Source organism: Oncorhynchus mykiss, unplaced genomic scaffold, assembly GCF_013265735.2.
Source record: "Oncorhynchus mykiss isolate Arlee unplaced genomic scaffold, USDA_OmykA_1.1 un_scaffold_494, whole genome shotgun sequence".
In the NCBI taxonomy this organism is placed as follows: domain Eukaryota; kingdom Metazoa; phylum Chordata; class Actinopteri; order Salmoniformes; family Salmonidae; genus Oncorhynchus; species Oncorhynchus mykiss.
In genome coordinates this window covers 27,704-45,609 of record NW_023493941.1, presented here as the reverse complement: position 1 = coordinate 45,609, position 17,906 = coordinate 27,704, and the positions used below count along the sequence as shown (strand labels likewise).

The following is a 17,906-nucleotide window of genomic DNA, read 5'->3' as shown; positions in this document are numbered from 1 at the left end:
CATTTCACCAAAAATGCAGAGGTGTAACATCAGCAGTTATGGTAGGACTGAGAAGCATCCAGTGCAAAATGTGTGACATTTCTAATTTAAAACTGAGAGATTCCAATGTTTTTTTGTTTTTTTATTCACATACCGGTGCGTCAATCGGATCAAATGAAATGAGATCCAATTGATTTTGATGTCTACTTTTTAATTGTTAAAATCTACATTTAGCTCTTTCTTCATTTGTTTCTTGCTGTTACAGCTAATGAAGATTGAATCTGAAAGACTCAGGAGATGAATTACAGAGTATTTGAACTGAAACCTGGTCAACTGCTTGGAAGATAGCTATGCTCACAAGTATACCACCAACACTCACGTGATCCACTGTGGCCTGGCAACATCGACCTGTCAATGCATATTCTCACCGTCATTGCTGGCGACTGCAAAACAATGTCTTGAAATAAATGGCTCGTTCGTCTAGGGGTATGATTCTCGCTTTGGGTGCGAGAGGTCCCGGGTTCAAATCCCGGACGAGCCCTTTTGAAGAGCCTTTAACAATGTGAGACAGGCGGATCTTGGGCAACTGGTTGGAGGGGCGACTGCTACCACTGGAGCGCAGGACCAGGTGGACAAGTGATTAAGGTAATGGACTGCTAATCCATTGTGCTCTGCACTAGTGGGTTCAGCATCGCACAACATGTATTAATTTCTTCCTTGGTTAAAAAACCTGTCCTTTTACCGGGACAAGTCCCTTGACACTTGTGGGGGTCGTAGAGCAAAACTGAGAACAGCATTGTGTTTGTGAGAGTCTCCCCTTTCCAAAGAATGGGCAAACTATTTTGTAGGTCAAACCGTTCTGAAGCTATAGACATTTGTATGAGAATACAGATTTTAGGGATGTGTCATGTTTTGACAAACATTGCTCTCGCTCTGCCACATTTCACCAAAAATGCAGAGGTGTAACATCAGCAGTTATGGTAGGACTGAGAAGCATCCAGTGCAAAATGTGTGACATTTCTAATTTAAAACTGAGAGATTCCAATGTTTTTTTGTTTTTTTATTCACATACCGGTGCGTCAATCGGATCAAATGAAATGAGATCCAATTGATTTTGATGTCTACTTTTTAATTGTTAAAATCTACATTTAGCTCTTTCTTCATTTGTTTCTTGCTGTTACAGCTAACGAAGATTGAATCTGAAAGACTCAGGAGATGAATTACAGAGTATTTGAACTGAAACCTGGTCAACTGCTTGGAAGATAGCTATGCTCACAAGTATACCACCAACACTCACGTGATCCACTGTGGCCTGGCAACATCGACCTGTCAATGCATATTCTCACCGTCATTGCTGGCGACTGCAAAACAATATCTTGAAATAAATGGCTCGTTGGTCTAGGGGTATGATTCTCGCTTTGGGTGCGAGAGGTCCCGGGTTCAAATCCCGGACGACCCCTTTTGAAGAGCCTTTAACAATGTGAGACAGGCGGATCTTGGGCAACTGGTTGGAGGGGCGACTGCTACCACTGGAGCGCAGGACCAGGTGGACAAGTGATTAAGGTAATGGACTGCTAATCCATTGTGCTCTGCACTAGTGGGTTCAGCATCGCACAACATGTATTAATTTCTTCCTTGGTTAAAAAACCTGTCCTTTTACCGGGACAAGTCCCTTGACACTTGTGGGGGTCGTAGAGCAAAACTGAGAACAGCATTGTGTTTGTGAGAGTCTCCCCTTTCCAAAGAATGGGCAAACTATTTTGTAGGTCAAACCGTTCTGAAGCTATAGACATTTGTATGAGAATACAGATTTTAGGGATGTGTCATGTTTTGACAAACATTGCTCTCGCTCTGCCACATTTCACCAAAAATGCAGAGGTGTAACATCAGCAGTTATGGTAGGACTGAGAAGCATCCAGTGCAAAATGTGTGACATTTCTAATTTAAAACTGAGAGATTCCAATGTTTTTTTGTTTTTTTATTCACATACCGGTGCGTCAATCGGATCAAATGAAATGAGATCCAATTGATTTTGATGTCTACTTTTTAATTGTTAAAATCTACATTTAGCTCTTTCTTCATTTGTTTCTTGCTGTTACAGCTAATGAAGATTGAATCTGAAAGACTCAGGAGATGAATTACAGAGTATTTGAACTGAAACCTGGTCAACTGCTTGGAAGATAGCTATGCTCACAAGTATACCACCAACACTCACGTGATCCACTGTGGCCTGGCAACATCGACCTGTCAATGCATATTCTCACCGTCATTGCTGGCGACTGCAAAACAATATCTTGAAATAAATGGCTCGTTGGTCTAGGGGTATGATTCTCGCTTTGGGTGCGAGAGGTCCCGGGTTCAAATCCCGGACGAGCCCTTTTGAAGAGCCTTTAACAATGTGAGACAGGCGGATCTTGGGCAACTGGTTGGAGGGGCGACTGCTACCACTGGAGCGCAGGACCAGGTGGACAAGTGATTAAGGTAATGGACTGCTAATCCATTGTGCTCTGCACTAGTGGGTTCAGCATCGCACAACATGTATTAATTTCTTCCTTGGTTAAAAAACCTGTCCTTTTACCGGGACAAGTCCCTTGACACTTGTGGGGGTCGTAGAGCAAAACTGAGAACAGCATTGTGTTTGTGAGAGTCTCCCCTTTCCAAAGAATGGGCAAACTATTTTGTAGGTCAAACCGTTCTGAAGCTATAGACATTTGTATGAGAATACAGATTTTAGGGATGTGTCATGTTTTGACAAACATTGCTCTCGCTCTGCCACATTTCACCAAAAATGCAGAGGTGTAACATCAGCAGTTATGGTAGGACTGAGAAGCATCCAGTGCAAAATGTGTGACATTTCTAATTTAAAACTGAGAGATTCCAATGTTTTTTTGTTTTTTTATTCACATACCGGTGCGTCAATCGGATCAAATGAAATGAGATCCAATTGATTTTGATGTCTACTTTTTAATTGTTAAAATCTACATTTAGCTCTTTCTTCATTTGTTTCTTGCTGTTACAGCTAATGAAGATTGAATCTGAAAGACTCAGGAGATGAATTACAGAGTATTTGAACTGAAACCTGGTCAACTGCTTGGAAGATAGCTATGCTCACAAGTATACCACCAACACTCACGTGATCCACTGTGGCCTGGCAACATCGACCTGTCAATGCATATTCTCACCGTCATTGCTGGCGACTGCAAAACAATATCTTGAAATAAATGGCTCGTTGGTCTAGGGGTATGATTCTCGCTTTGGGTGCGAGAGGTCCCGGGTTCAAATCCCGGACGAGCCCTTTTGAAGAGCCTTTAACAATGTGAGACAGGCGGATCTTGGGCAACTGGTTGGAGGGGCGACTGCTACCACTGGAGCGCAGGACCAGGTGGACAAGTGATTAAGGTAATGGACTGCTAATCCATTGTGCTCTGCACTAGTGGGTTCAGCATCGCACAACATGTATTAATTTCTTCCTTGGTTAAAAAACCTGTCCTTTTACCGGGACAAGTCCCTTGACACTTGTGGGGGTCGTAGAGCAAAACTGAGAACAGCATTGTGTTTGTGAGTCTCCCCTTTCCAAAGAATGGGCAAACTATTTTGTAGGTCAAACCGTTCTGAAGCTATAGACATTTGTATGAGAATACAGATTTTAGGGATGTGTCATGTTTTGACAAACATTGCTCTCGCTCTGCCACATTTCACCAAAAATGCAGAGGTGTAACATCAGCAGTGATGGTAGGACTGAGAAGCATCCAGTGCAAAATGTGTGACATTTCTAATTTAAAACTGAGAGATTCCAATGTTTTTTTGTTTTTTTATTCACATACCGGTGCGTCAATCGGATCAAATGAAATGAGATCCAATTGATTTTGATGTCTACTTTTTAATTGTTAAAATCTACATTTAGCTCTTTCTTCATTTGTTTCTTGCTGTTACAGCTAATGAAGATTGAATCTGAAAGACTCAGGAGATGAATTACAGAGTATTTGAACTGAAACCTGGTCAACTGCTTGGAAGATAGCTATGCTCACAAGTATACCACCAACACTCACGTGATCCACTGTGGCCTGGCAACATCGACCTGTCAATGCATATTCTCACCGTCATTGCTGGCGACTGCAAAACAATGTCTTGAAATAAATGGCTCGTTCGTCTAGGGGTATGATTCTCGCTTTGGGTGCGAGAGGTCCCGGGTTCAAATCCCAGACGAGCCCTTTTGAAGAGCCTTTAACAATGTGAGACAGGCGGATCTTGGGCAACTGGTTGGAGGGGCGACTGCTACCACTGGAGCGCAGGACCAGGTGGACAAGTGATTAAGGTAATGGACTGCTAATCCATTGTGCTCTGCACTAGTGGGTTCAGCATCGCACAACATGTATTAATTTCTTCCTTGGTTAAAAAACCTGTCCTTTTACCGGGACAAGTCCCTTGACACTTGTGGGGGTCGTAGAGCAAAACTGAGAACAGCATTGTGTTTGTGAGTCTCCCCTTTCCAAAGAATGGGCAAACTATTTTGTAGGTCAAACCGTTCTGAAGCTATAGACATTTGTATGAGAATACAGATTTTAGGGATGTGTCATGTTTTGACAAACATTGCTCTCGCTCTGCCACATTTCACCAAAAATGCAGAGGTGTAACATCAGCAGTGATGGTAGGACTGAGAAGCATCCAGTGCAAAATGTGTGACATTTCTAATTTAAAACTGAGAGATTCCAATGTTTTTTTGTTTTTTTATTCACATACCGGTGCGTCAATCGGATCAAATGAAATGAGATCCAATTGATTTTGATGTCTACTTTTTAATTGTTAAAATCTACATTTAGCTCTTTCTTCATTTGTTTCTTGCTGTTACAGCTAATGAAGATTGAATCTGAAAGACTCAGGAGATGAATTACAGAGTATTTGAACTGAAACCTGGTCAACTGCTTGGAAGATAGCTATGCTCACAAGTATACCACCAACACTCACGTGATCCACTGTGGCCTGGCAACATCGACCTGTCAATGCATATTCTCACCGTCATTGCTGGCGACTGCAAAACAATGTCTTGAAATAAATGGCTCGTTCGTCTAGGGGTATGATTCTCGCTTTGGGTGCGAGAGGTCCCGGGTTCAAATCCCGGACGAGCCCTTTTGAAGAGCCTTTAACAATGTGAGACAGGCGGATCTTGGGCAACTGGTTGGAGGGGCGACTGCTACCACTGGAGCGCAGGACCAGGTGGACAAGTGATTAAGGTAATGGACTGCTAATCCATTGTGCTCTGCACTAGTGGGTTCAGCATCGCACAACATGTATTAATTTCTTCCTTGGTTAAAAAACCTGTCCTTTTACCGGGACATAGGTTACCTTCAGACGAGTCCCTTGACACTTGTGGGGGTCGTAGAGCAAAACTGAGAACAGCATTGTGTTTGTGAGAGTCTCCCCTTTCCAAAGAATGGGCAAACTATTTTGTAGGTCAAACCGTTCTGAAGCTATAGACATTTGTATGAGAATACAGATTTTAGGGATGTGTCATGTTTTGACAAACATTGCTCTCGCTCTGCCACATTTCACCAAAAATGCAGAGGTGTAACATCAGCAGTTATGGTAGGACTGAGAAGCATCCAGTGCAAAATGTGTGACATTTCTAATTTAAAACTGAGAGATTCCAATGTTTTTTTGTTTTTTTATTCACATACCGGTGCGTCAATCGGATCAAATGAAATGAGATCCAATTGATTTTGATGTCTACTTTTTAATTGTTAAAATCTACATTTAGCTCTTTCTTCATTTGTTTCTTGCTGTTACAGCTAATGAAGATTGAATCTGAAAGACTCAGGAGATGAATTACAGAGTATTTGAACTGAAACCTGGTCAACTGCTTGGAAGATAGCTATGCTCACAAGTATACCACCAACACTCACGTGATCCACTGTGGCCTGGCAACATCGACCTGTCAATGCATATTCTCACCGTCATTGCTGGCGACTGCAAAACAATATCTTGAAATAAATGGCTCGTTGGTCTAGGAGTATGATTCTCGCTTTGGGTGCGAGAGGTCCCGGGTTCAAATCCCGGACGAGCCCTTTTGAAGAGCCTTTAACAATGTGAGACAGGCGGATCTTGGGCAACTGGTTGGAGGGGCGACTGCTACCACTGGAGCGCAGGACCAGGTGGACAAGTGATTAAGGTAATGGACTGCTAATCCATTGTGCTCTGCACTAGTGGGTTCAGCATCGCACAACATGTATTAATTTCTTCCTTGGTTAAAAAACCTGTCCTTTTACCGGGACAAGTCCCTTGACACTTGTGGGGGTCGTAGAGCAAAACTGAGAACAGCATTGTGTTTGTGAGAGTCTCCCCTTTCCAAAGAATGGGCAAACTATTTTGTAGGTCAAACCGTTCTGAAGCTATAGACATTTGTATGAGAATACAGATTTTAGGGATGTGTCATGTTTTGACAAACATTGCTCTCGCTCTGCCACATTTCACCAAAAATGCAGAGGTGTAACATCAGCAGTTATGGTAGGACTGAGAAGCATCCAGTGCAAAATGTGTGACATTTCTAATTTAAAACTGAGAGATTCCAATGTTTTTTTGTTTTTTTATTCACATACCGGTGCGTCAATCGGATCAAATGAAATGAGATTCAATTGATTTTGATGTCTACTTTTTAATTGTTAAAATCTACATTTAGCTCTTTCTTCATTTGTTTCTTGCTGTTACAGCTAATGAAGATTGAATCTGAAAGACTCAGGAGATGAATTACAGAGTATTTGAACTGAAACCTGGTCAACTGCTTGGAAGATAGCTATGCTCACAAGTATACCACCAACACTCACGTGATCCACTGTGGCCTGGCAACATCGACCTGTCAATGCATATTTTCACCGTCATTGCTGGCGACTGCAAAACAATATCTTGAAATAAATGGCTCGTTGGTCTAGGGGTATGATTCTCGCTTTGGGTGCGAGAGGTCCCGGGTTCAAATCCCGGACGAGACCTTTTGAAGAGCCTTTAACAATGTGAGACAGGCGGATCTTGGGCAACTGGTTGGAGGGGCGACTGCTACCACTGGAGCGCAGGACCAGGTGGACAAGTGATTAAGGTAATGGACTGCTAATCCATTGTGCTCTGCACTAGTGGGTTCAGCATTTCACAACATGTATTAATTTCTTACTTGGTTAAAAAACCTGTCCTTTTACCGGGACATAGGTTACCTTCAGACGAGTCCCTTGACACTTGTGGGGGTCGTAGAGCAAAACTGAGAACAGCATTGTGTTTGTGAGAGTCTCCCCTTTCCAAAGAATGGGCAAACTATTTTGTAGGTCAAACCGTTCTGAAGCTATAGACATTAGTATGAGAATACAGATTTTAGGGATGTGTCATGTTTTGACAAACATTGCTCTCGCTCTGCCACATTTCACCAAAAATGCAGAGGTGTAACATCAGCAGTTATGGTAGGACTGAGAAGCATCCAGTGCAAAATGTGTGACATTTCTAATTTAAAACTGAGAGATTCCAATGTTTTTTTATTTTTTTATTCACATACCGGTGCGTCAATCGGATCAAATGAAATGAGATCCAATTGATTTTGATGTCTACTTTTTAATTGTTAAAATCTACATTTAGCTCTTTCTTCATTTGTTTCTTGCTGTTACAGCTAATGAAGATTGAATCTGAAAGACTCAGGAGATGAATTACAGAGTATTTGAACTGAAACCTGGTCAACTGCTTGGAAGATAGCTATGCTCACAAGTATACCACCAACACTCACGTGATCCACTGTGGCCTGGCAACATCGACCTGTCAATGCATATTCTCACCGTCATTGCTGGCGACTGCAAAACAATGTCTTGAAATAAATGGCTCGTTGGTCTAGGGGTATGATTCTCGCTTTGGGTGCGAGAGGTCCCGGGTTCAAATCCCGGACGAGCACTTTTGAAGAGCCTTTAACAATGTGAGACAGGCGGATCTTGGGCAACTGGTTGGAGGGGCGACTGCTACCACTGGAGCGCAGGACCAGGTGGACAAGTGATTAAGGTAATGGACTGCTAATCCATTGTGCTCTGCACTAGTGGGTTCAGCATCGCACAACATGTATTCATTTCTTCCTTGGTTAAAAAACCTGTCCTTTTACCGGGACAAGTCCCTTGACACTTGTGGGGGTCGTAGAGCAAAACTGAGAACAGCATTATGTTTGTGAGAGTCTCCCCTTTCCAAAGAATGGGCAAACTATTTTGTAGGTCAAACCGTTCTGAAGCTATAGACATTTGTATGAGAATACAGATTTTAGGGATGTGTCATGTTTTGACAAACATTGCTCTCGCTCTGCCACATTTCACCAAAAATGCAGAGGTGTAACATCAGCAGTTATGGTAGGACTGAGAAGCATCCAGTGCAAAATGTGTGACATTTCTAATTTAAAACTGAGAGATTCCAATGTTTTTTAGTTTTTTTATTCACATACCGGTGCGTCAATCGGATCAAATGAAATGAGATCCAATTGATTTTGATGTCTACTTTTTAATTGTTAAAATCTACATTTAGCTCTTTCTTCATTTGTTTCTTGCTGTTACAGCTAATGAAGATTGAATCTGAAAGACTCAGCAGATGAATTACAGAGTATTTGAACTGAAACCTGGTCAACTGCTTGGAAGATAGCTATGCTCACAAGTATACCCCAACACTCACGTGATCCACTGTGGCCTGGCAACATCGACCTGTCAATGCATATTCTCACCGTCATTGCTGGCGACTGCAAAACAATGTCTTGAAATAAATGGCTCGTTGGTCTAGGGGTATGATTCTCGCTTTGGGTGCGAGAGGTCCCGGGTTCAAATCCCGGACGAGCCCTTTTGAAGAGCCTTTAACAATACAGGCGGATCTTGGGCAACTGGTTGGAGGGGCGACTGCTACCACTGGAGCGCAGGACCAGGTGGACAAGTGATTAAGGCAATGGACTGCTAATCCATTGTGCTCTGCACTAGTGGGTTCAGCATCGCACAACATGTATTAATTTCTTCCTTGGTTAAAAAACATGTCCTTTTACCGGGACATAGGTTACCTTCAGACGAGTCCCTTGACACTTGTGGGGGTCGTAGAGCAAAACGGAGAACAGCATTGTGTTTGTGAGAGTCTCCCCTTTCCAAAGAATTGGCAAACTATTTTGTAGGTCAAACCGTTCTGAAGCTATAGACATTTGTATGAGAATACAGATTTTAGGGATGTGTCATGTTTTGACAAACATTGCTCTCGCTCTGCCACATTTCACCAAAAATGCAGAGGTGTAACATCAGCAGTTATGGTAGGACTGAGAAGCATCCAGTGCAAAATGTGTGACATTTCTAATTTAAAACTGAGAGATTCCAATGTTTTTTTGTTTTTTTATTCACATACCGGTGCGTCAATCGGATCAAATGAAATGAGATCCAATTGATTTTGATGTCTACTTTTTAATTATTAAGATCTACATTTAGCTCTTTCTTCATTTGTTTCTTGCTGTTACAGCTAATGAAGATTGAATCTGAAAGACTCAGCAGATGAATTACAGAGTATTTGAACTGAAACCTGGTCAACTGCTTGGAAGATAGCTATGCTCACAAGTATACCACCAACACTCACGTGATCCACTGTGGCCTGGCAACATCGACCTGTCAATGCATATTCTCACCGTCATTGCTGGCGACTGCAAAACAATGTCTTGAAATAAATGGCTCGTTGGTCTAGGGGTATGATTCTCGCTTTGGGTGCGAGAGGTCCCGGGTTCAAATCCCGGACGAGCCCTTTTGAAGAGCCTTTAACAATGTGAGACAGGCGGATCTTGGGCAACTGGTTGGAGGGGCGACTGCTACCACTGGAGCGCAGGACCAGGTGGACAAGTGATTAAGGTAATGGACTGCTAATCCATTGTGCTCTGCACTAGTGGGTTCAGCATCGCACAACATGTATTAATTTCTTCCTTGGTTAAAAAACCTGTCCTTTTACCGGGACAAGTCCCTTGACACTTGTGGGGGTCGTAGAGCAAAACTGAGAACAGCATTGTGTTTGTGAGAGTCTCCCCTTTCCAAAGAATGGGCAAACTATTTTGTAGGTCAAACCGTTCTGAAGCTATAGACATTCGTATGAGAAGACAGATTTTAGGGATGTGTCATGTTTTGACAAACATTGCTCTCGCTCTGCCACATTTCACCAAAAATGCAGAGGTGTAACATCAGCAGTTATGGTAGGACTGAGAAGCATCCAGTGCAAAATGTGTGACATTTCTAATTTAAAACTGAGAGATTCCAATGTTTTTTTATTTTTTTATTCACATACCGGTGCGTCAATCGGATCAAATGAAATGAGATCCAATTGATTTTGATGTCTACTTTTTAATTGTTAAAATCTACATTTAGTTCTTTCTTCATTTGTTTCTTGCTGTTACAGCTAATGAAGATTGAATCTGAAAGACTCAGCAGATGAATTACAGAGTATTTGAACTGAAACCTGGTCAACTGCTTGGAAGATAGCTATGCTCACAAGTATACCACCAACACTCACGTGATCCACTGTGGCCTGGCAACATCGACCTGTCAATGCATATTCTCACCGTCATTGCTGGCGACTGCAAAACAATGTCTTGAAATAAATGGCTCGTTGGTCTAGGGGTATGATTCTCGCTTTGGGTGCGAGAGGTCCCGGGTTCAAATCCTGGACGAGCCCTTTTGAAGAGCCTTTAACAATACAGGCGGATCTTGGGCAACTGGTTGGAGGGGCGACTGCTACCACTGGAGCGCAGGACCAGGTGGACAAGTGATTAAGGCAATGGACTGCTAATCCATTGTGCTCTGCACTAGTGGGTTCAGCATCGCACAACATGTATTAATTTCTTCCTTGGTTTAAAAACCTGTCCTTTTACCGGGACATAGGTTACCTTCAGACGAGTCCCTTGACACTTGTGGGGGTCGTAGAGCAAAACTGAGAACAGCATTGTGTTTGTGAGAGTCTCCCCTTTCCAAAGAATGGGCAAACTATTTTGTAGGTCAAACCGTTCTGAAGCTATAGACATTTGTATGAGAATACAGATTTTAGGGATGTGTCATGTTTTGACAAACATTGCTCTCGCTCTGCCACATTTCACCAAAAATGCAGAGGTGTAACATCAGCAGTTATGGTAGGACTGAGAAGCATCCAGTGCAAAATGTGTGACATTTCTAATTTAAAACTGAGAGATTCCAATGTTTTTTTATTTTTTTATTCACATACCGGTGCGTCAATCGGATCAAATGAAATGAGATCCAATTGATTTTGATGTCTACTTTTTAATTGTTAAAATCTACATTTAGTTCTTTCTTCATTTGTTTCTTGCTGTTACAGCTAATGAAGATTGAATCTGAAAGACTCAGCAGATGAATTACAGAGTATTTGAACTGAAACCTGGTCAACTGCTTGGAAGATAGCTATGCTCACAAGTATACCACCAACACTCACGTGATCCACTGTGGCCTGGCAACATCGACCTGTCAATGCATATTCTCACCGTCATTGCTGGCGACTGCAAAACAATGTCTTGAAATAAATGGCTCGTTGGTCTAGGGGTATGATTCTCGCTTTGGGTGCGAGAGGTCCCGGGTTCAAATCCTGGACGAGCCCTTTTGAAGAGCCTTTAACAATACAGGCGGATCTTGGGCAACTGGTTGGAGGGGCGACTGCTACCACTGGAGCGCAGGACCAGGTGGACAAGTGATTAAGGCAATGGACTGCTAATCCATTGTGCTCTGCACTAGTGGGTTCAGCATCGCACAACATGTATTAATTTCTTCCTTGGTTTAAAAACCTGTCCTTTTACCGGGACATAGGTTACCTTCAGACGAGTCCCTTGACACTTGTGGGGGTCGTAGAGCAAAACTGAGAACAGCATTGTGTTTGTGAGAGTCTCCCCTTTCCAAAGAATGGGCAAACTATTTTGTAGGTCAAACCGTTCTGAAGCTATAGACATTTGTATGAGAATACAGATTTTAGGGATGTGTCATGTTTTGACAAACATTGCTCTCGCTCTGCCACATTTCACCAAAAATGCAGAGGTGTAACATCAGCAGTTATGGTAGGACTGAGAAGCATCCAGTGCAAAATGCGTGACATTTCTAATTTAAAACTGAGAGATTCCAATGTTTTTTTATTTTTTTATTCACATACCGGTGCGTCAATCGGATCAAATGAAATGAGATCCAATTGATTTTGATGTCTACTTTTTAATTGTTAAAATCTACATTTAGTTCTTTCTTCATTTGTTTCTTGCTGTTACAGCTAATGAAGATTGAATCTGAAAGACTCAGCAGATGAATTACAGAGTATTTGAACTGAAACCTGGTCAACTGCTTGGAAGATAGCTATGCTCACAAGTATACCACCAACACTCAAGTGATCCACTGTGGCCTGGCAACATCGACCTGTCAATGCATATTCTCACCGTCATTGCTGGTGACTGCAAAACAATGTCTTGAAATAAATGGCTCGTTGGTCTAGGGGTATGATTCTCGCTTTGGGTGCGAGAGGTCCCGGGTTCAAATCCCGGACGAGTCCTTTTGAAGAGCCTTTAACAATGTGAGACAGGCGGATCTTGGGCAACTGGTTGGAGGGGCGACTGCTACCACTGGAGCGCAGGACCAGGTGGACAAGTGATTAAGGTAATGGACTGCTAATCCATTGTGCTCTGCACTAGTGGGTTCAGCATCGCACAACATGTATTAATTTCTTCCTTGGTTAAAAAACCTGTCCTTTTACCGGGACATAGGTTACCTTCAGACGAGTCCCTTGACACTTGTGGGGGTCGTAGAGCAAAACTGAGAACAGCATTGTGTTTGTGAGAGTCTCCCCTTTCCAAAGAATGGGCAAACTATTTTGTAGGTCAAACCGTTCTGAAGCTATAGACATTTGTATGAGAATACAGATTTTAGGGATGTGTCATGTTTTGACAAACATTGCTCTCGCTCTGCCACATTTCACCAAAAATGCAGAGGTGTAACATCAGCAGTTATGGTAGGACTGAGAAGCATCCAGTGCAAAATGTGTGACATTTCTAATTTAAAACTGAGAGATTCCAATGTTTTTTTGTTTTTTTATTCACATACCGGTGCGTCAATCGGATCAAATGAAATGAGATCCAATTGATTTTGATGTCTACTTTTTAATTGTTAAAATCTACATTTAGCTCTTTCTTCATTTGTTTCTTGCTGTTACAGCTAATGAAGATTGAATCTGAAAGACTCAGGAGATGAATTACAGAGTATTTGAACTGAAACCTGGTCAACTGCTTGGAAGATAGCTATGCTCACATGTATACCACCAACACTCACGTGATCCACTGTGGCCTGGCAACATCGACCTGTCAATGCATATTCTCACCGTCATTGCTGGCGACTGCAAAACAATGTCTTGAAATAAATGGCTCGTTGGTCTAGGGGTATGATTCTCGCTTTGGGTGCGAGAGGTCCCGGGTTCAAATCCCGGACGAGCCCTTTTGAAGAGCCTTTAACAATGTGAGACAGGCGGATCTTGGGCAACTGGTTGGAGGGGCGACTGCTACCACTGGAGCGCAGGACCAGGTGGACAAGTGATTAAGGTAATGGACTGCTAATCCATTGTGCTCTGCACTAGTGGGTTCAGCATCGCACAACATGTATTCATTTCTTCCTTGGTTAAAAAACCTGTCCTTTTACCGGGACAAGTGTTTTTTTGTTTTTTTATTCACATACCGGTGCGTCAATCGGATCAAATGAAATGAGATCCAATTGATTTTGATGTCTACTTTTTAATTGTTATAATCTACATTTAGCTCTTTCTTCATTTGTTTCTTGCTGTTACAGCTAATGAAGATTGAATCTGAAAGATTCAGGAGATGAATTACAGAGTATTTGAACTGAAACCTGGTCAACTGCTTGGAAGATAGCTATGCTCACAAGTATACCACCAACACTCACGTGATCCACTGTGGCCTGGCAACATCGACCTGTCAATGCATATTCTCACCGTCATTGCTGGCGACTGCAAAACAATGTCTTGAAATAAATGGCTCGTTGGTCTAGGGGTATGATTCTCGCTTTGGGTGCGAGAGGTCCCGGGTTCAAATCCCGGACGAGCCCTTCTGAAGAGCCTTTAACAATGTGAGACAGGCGGATCTTGGGCAACTGGTTGGAGGGGCGACTGCTACCACTGGAGCGCAGGACCAGGTGGACAAGTGATTAAGGTAATGGACTGCTAATCCATTGTGCTCTGCACTAGTGGGTTCAGCATTTCACAACATGTATTAATTTCTTACTTGGTTAAAAAACCTGTCATTTTACCGGGACATAGGTTACCTTCAGACGAGTCCCTTGACACTTGTGGGGGTCGTAGAGCAAAACTGAGAACAGCATTGTGTTTGTGAGAGTCTCCCCTTTCCAAAGAATGGGCAAACTATTTTGTAGGTCAAACCGTTCTGAAGCTATAGACATTTGTATGAGAATACAGATTTTAGGGATGTGTCATGTTTTGACAAACATTGCTCTCGCTCTGCCACATTTCACCAAAAATGCAGAGGTGTAACATCAGCAGTTATGGTAGGACTGAGAAGCATCCAGTGCAAAATGTGTGACATTTCTAATTTAAAACTGAGAGATTCCAATGTTTTTTTGTTTTTTTATTCACATACCGGTGCGTCAATCGGATCAAATGAAATGAGATCCAATTGATTTTGATGTCTACTTTTTAATTGTTAAAATCTACATTTAGCTCTTTCTTCATTTGTTTCTTGCTGTTACAGCTAATGAAGATTGAATCTGAAAGACTCAGGAGATGAATTACAGAGTATTTGAACTGAAACCTGGTCAACTGCTTGGAAGATAGCTATGCTCACATGTATACCACCAACACTCACGTGATCCACTGTGGCCTGGCAACATCGACCTGTCAATGCATATTCTCACCGTCATTGCTGGCGACTGCAAAACAATGTCTTGAAATAAATGGCTCGTTGGTCTAGGGGTATGATTCTCGCTTTGGGTGCGAGAGGTCCCGGGTTCAAATCCCGGACGAGCCCTTTTGAAGAGCCTTTAACAATGTGAGACAGGCGGATCTTGGGCAACTGGTTGGAGGGGCGACTGCTACCACTGGAGCGCAGGACCAGGTGGACAAGTGATTAAGGTAATGGACTGCTAATCCATTGTGCTCTGCACTAGTGGGTTCAGCATCGCACAACATGTATTCATTTCTTCCTTGGTTGAAAACCTGTCCTTTTACCGGGACAAGTCCCTTGACACTTGTGGGGGTCGTAGAGCAAAACTGAGAACAGCATTGTGTTTGTGAGAGTCTCCCCTTTCCAAAGAATGGGCAAACTATTTTGTAGGTCAAACCGTTCTGAAGCTATAGACATTTGTATGAGAATACAGATTTTAGGGATGTGTCATGTTTTGACAAACATTGCTCTCGCTCTGCCACATTTCACCAAAAATGCAGAGGTGTAACATCAGCAGTTATGGTAGGACTGAGAAGCATCCAGTGCAAAATGTGTGACATTTCTAATTTAAAACTGAGAGATTCCAATGTTTTTTTGTTTTTTTATTCACATACCGGTGCGTCAATCGGATCAAATGAAATGAGATCCAATTGATTTTGATGTCTACTTTTTAATTATTAAGATCTACATTTAGCTCTTTCTTCATTTGTTTCTTGCTGTTACAGCTAATGAAGATTGAATCTGAAAGACTCAGCAGATGAATTACAGAGTATTTGAACTGAAACCTGGTCAACTGCTTGGAAGATAGCTATGCTCACAAGTATACCACCAACACTCACGTGATCCACTGTGGCCTGGCAACATCGACCTGTCAATGCATATTCTCACCGTCATTGCTGGCGACTGCAAAACAATGTCTTGAAATAAATGGCTCGTTGGTCTAGGGGTATGATTCTCGCTTTGGGTGCGAGAGGTCCCGGGTTCAAATCCCGGACGAGCCCTTTTGAAGAGCCTTTAACAATGTGAGACAGGCGGATCTTGGGCAACTGGTTGGAGGGGCGACTGCTACCACTGGAGCGCAGGACCAGGTGGACAAGTGATTAAGGTAATGGACTGCTAATCCATTGTGCTCTGCACTAGTGGGTTCAGCATCGCACAACATGTATTAATTTCTTCCTTGGTTAAAAAACCTGTCCTTTTACCGGGACAAGTCCCTTGACACTTGTGGGGGTCGTAGAGCAAAACTGAGAACAGCATTGTGTTTGTGAGAGTCTCCCCTTTCCAAAGAATGGGCAAACTATTTTGTAGGTCAAACCGTTCTGAAGCTATAGACATTCGTATGAGAAGACAGATTTTAGGGATGTGTCATGTTTTGACAAACATTGCTCTCGCTCTGCCACATTTCACCAAAAATGCAGAGGTGTAACATCAGCAGTTATGGTAGGACTGAGAAGCATCCAGTGCAAAATGTGTGACATTTCTAATTTAAAACTGAGAGATTCCAATGTTTTTTTATTTTTTTATTCACATACCGGTGCGTCAATCGGATCAAATGAAATGAGATCCAATTGATTTTGATGTCTACTTTTTAATTGTTAAAATCTACATTTAGTTCTTTCTTCATTTGTTTCTTGCTGTTACAGCTAATGAAGATTGAATCTGAAAGACTCAGCAGATGAATTACAGAGTATTTGAACTGAAACCTGGTCAACTGCTTGGAAGATAGCTATGCTCACAAGTATACCACCAACACTCACGTGATCCACTGTGGCCTGGCAACATCGACCTGTCAATGCATATTCTCACCGTCATTGCTGGCGACTGCAAAACAATGTCTTGAAATAAATGGCTCGTTGGTCTAGGGGTATGATTCTCGCTTTGGGTGCGAGAGGTCCCGGGTTCAAATCCTGGACGAGCCCTTTTGAAGAGCCTTTAACAATACAGGCGGATCTTGGGCAACTGGTTGGAGGGGCGACTGCTACCACTGGAGCGCAGGACCAGGTGGACAAGTGATTAAGGCAATGGACTGCTAATCCATTGTGCTCTGCACTAGTGGGTTCAGCATCGCACAACATGTATTAATTTCTTCCTTGGTTTAAAAACCTGTCCTTTTACCGGGACATAGGTTACCTTCAGACGAGTCCCTTGACACTTGTGGGGGTCGTAGAGCAAAACTGAGAACAGCATTGTGTTTGTGAGAGTCTCCCCTTTCCAAAGAATGGGCAAACTATTTTGTAGGTCAAACCGTTCTGAAGCTATAGACATTTGTATGAGAATACAGATTTTAGGGATGTGTCATGTTTTGACAAACATTGCTCTCGCTCTGTAGGACTGAGAAGCATCCAGTGCAAAATGTGTGACATTTCTAATTTAAAACTGAGAGATTCCAATGTTTTTTTGTTTTTTTATTCACATACCGGTGCGTCAATCGGATCAAATGAAATGAGATCCAATTGATTTTGATGTCTACTTTTTAATTGTTAAAATCTACATTTAGCTCTTTCTTCATTTGTTTCTTGCTGTTACAGCTAATGAAGATTGAATCTGAAAGACTCAGGAGATGAATTACAGAGTATTTGAACTGAAACCTGGTCAACTGCTTGGAAGATAGCTATGCTCACATGTATACCACCAACACTCACGTGATCCACTGTGGCCTGGCAACATCGACCTGTCAATGCATATTCTCACCGTCATTGCTGGCGACTGCAAAACAATGTCTTGAAATAAATGGCTCGTTGGTCTAGGGGTATGATTCTCGCTTTGGGTGCGAGAGGTCCCGGGTTCAAATCCCGGACGAGCCCTTTTGAAGAGCCTTTAACAATGTGAGACAGGCGGATCTTGGGCAACTGGTTGGAGGGGCGACTGCTACCACTGGAGCGCAGGACCAGGTGGACAAGTGATTAAGGTAATGGACTGCTAATCCATTGTGCTCTGCACTAGTGGGTTCAGCATCGCACAACATGTATTCATTTCT

At 42.5% G+C, this 17,906-nt stretch overlaps 20 non-coding genes across 20 annotated transcripts; all 20 read left to right on the top strand.

Moving 5' to 3' along the window:
* The first annotated feature begins 448 nt into the window (after window positions 1–448).
* trnap-ugg lies at window positions 449–520 on the top strand. The gene has a single exon. It is a non-coding gene; the product is annotated as a tRNA-Pro (tRNA).
* Window positions 521–1,366: 846 nt separating this feature from the next.
* On the top strand, window positions 1,367–1,438 carry trnap-ugg. Its single transcript has one exon. It is a non-coding gene; the product is annotated as a tRNA-Pro (tRNA).
* An 846-nt stretch (window positions 1,439–2,284) lies between these two features.
* On the top strand, window positions 2,285–2,356 carry trnap-ugg. Its single transcript has one exon. It is a non-coding gene; the product is annotated as a tRNA-Pro (tRNA).
* Window positions 2,357–3,202: 846 nt separating this feature from the next.
* trnap-ugg lies at window positions 3,203–3,274 on the top strand. The gene has a single exon. It is a non-coding gene; the product is annotated as a tRNA-Pro (tRNA).
* An 844-nt stretch (window positions 3,275–4,118) lies between these two features.
* Window positions 4,119–4,190, top strand: trnap-ugg. Its single transcript has one exon. It is a non-coding gene; the product is annotated as a tRNA-Pro (tRNA).
* An 844-nt stretch (window positions 4,191–5,034) lies between these two features.
* Window positions 5,035–5,106, top strand: trnap-ugg. The gene has a single exon. It is a non-coding gene; the product is annotated as a tRNA-Pro (tRNA).
* An 863-nt stretch (window positions 5,107–5,969) lies between these two features.
* Window positions 5,970–6,041, top strand: trnap-ugg. Its single transcript has one exon. It is a non-coding gene; the product is annotated as a tRNA-Pro (tRNA).
* Window positions 6,042–6,887: 846 nt separating this feature from the next.
* trnap-ugg lies at window positions 6,888–6,960 on the top strand. The gene has a single exon. It is a non-coding gene; the product is annotated as a tRNA-Pro (tRNA).
* An 862-nt stretch (window positions 6,961–7,822) lies between these two features.
* On the top strand, window positions 7,823–7,895 carry trnap-ugg. Its single transcript has one exon. It is a non-coding gene; the product is annotated as a tRNA-Pro (tRNA).
* Window positions 7,896–8,739: 844 nt separating this feature from the next.
* trnap-ugg lies at window positions 8,740–8,811 on the top strand. Its single transcript has one exon. It is a non-coding gene; the product is annotated as a tRNA-Pro (tRNA).
* Window positions 8,812–9,669: 858 nt separating this feature from the next.
* Window positions 9,670–9,741, top strand: trnap-ugg. The gene has a single exon. It is a non-coding gene; the product is annotated as a tRNA-Pro (tRNA).
* Window positions 9,742–10,587: 846 nt separating this feature from the next.
* Window positions 10,588–10,659, top strand: trnap-ugg. The gene has a single exon. It is a non-coding gene; the product is annotated as a tRNA-Pro (tRNA).
* An 858-nt stretch (window positions 10,660–11,517) lies between these two features.
* Window positions 11,518–11,589, top strand: trnap-ugg. Its single transcript has one exon. It is a non-coding gene; the product is annotated as a tRNA-Pro (tRNA).
* An 858-nt stretch (window positions 11,590–12,447) lies between these two features.
* On the top strand, window positions 12,448–12,519 carry trnap-ugg. Its single transcript has one exon. It is a non-coding gene; the product is annotated as a tRNA-Pro (tRNA).
* Window positions 12,520–13,382: 863 nt separating this feature from the next.
* On the top strand, window positions 13,383–13,454 carry trnap-ugg. Its single transcript has one exon. It is a non-coding gene; the product is annotated as a tRNA-Pro (tRNA).
* A 552-nt stretch (window positions 13,455–14,006) lies between these two features.
* On the top strand, window positions 14,007–14,078 carry trnap-ugg. The gene has a single exon. It is a non-coding gene; the product is annotated as a tRNA-Pro (tRNA).
* An 863-nt stretch (window positions 14,079–14,941) lies between these two features.
* Window positions 14,942–15,013, top strand: trnap-ugg. Its single transcript has one exon. It is a non-coding gene; the product is annotated as a tRNA-Pro (tRNA).
* Window positions 15,014–15,858: 845 nt separating this feature from the next.
* trnap-ugg lies at window positions 15,859–15,930 on the top strand. The gene has a single exon. It is a non-coding gene; the product is annotated as a tRNA-Pro (tRNA).
* Window positions 15,931–16,776: 846 nt separating this feature from the next.
* trnap-ugg lies at window positions 16,777–16,848 on the top strand. Its single transcript has one exon. It is a non-coding gene; the product is annotated as a tRNA-Pro (tRNA).
* An 813-nt stretch (window positions 16,849–17,661) lies between these two features.
* trnap-ugg lies at window positions 17,662–17,733 on the top strand. Its single transcript has one exon. It is a non-coding gene; the product is annotated as a tRNA-Pro (tRNA).
* The last annotated feature ends 173 nt before the right edge of the window (window positions 17,734–17,906 follow it).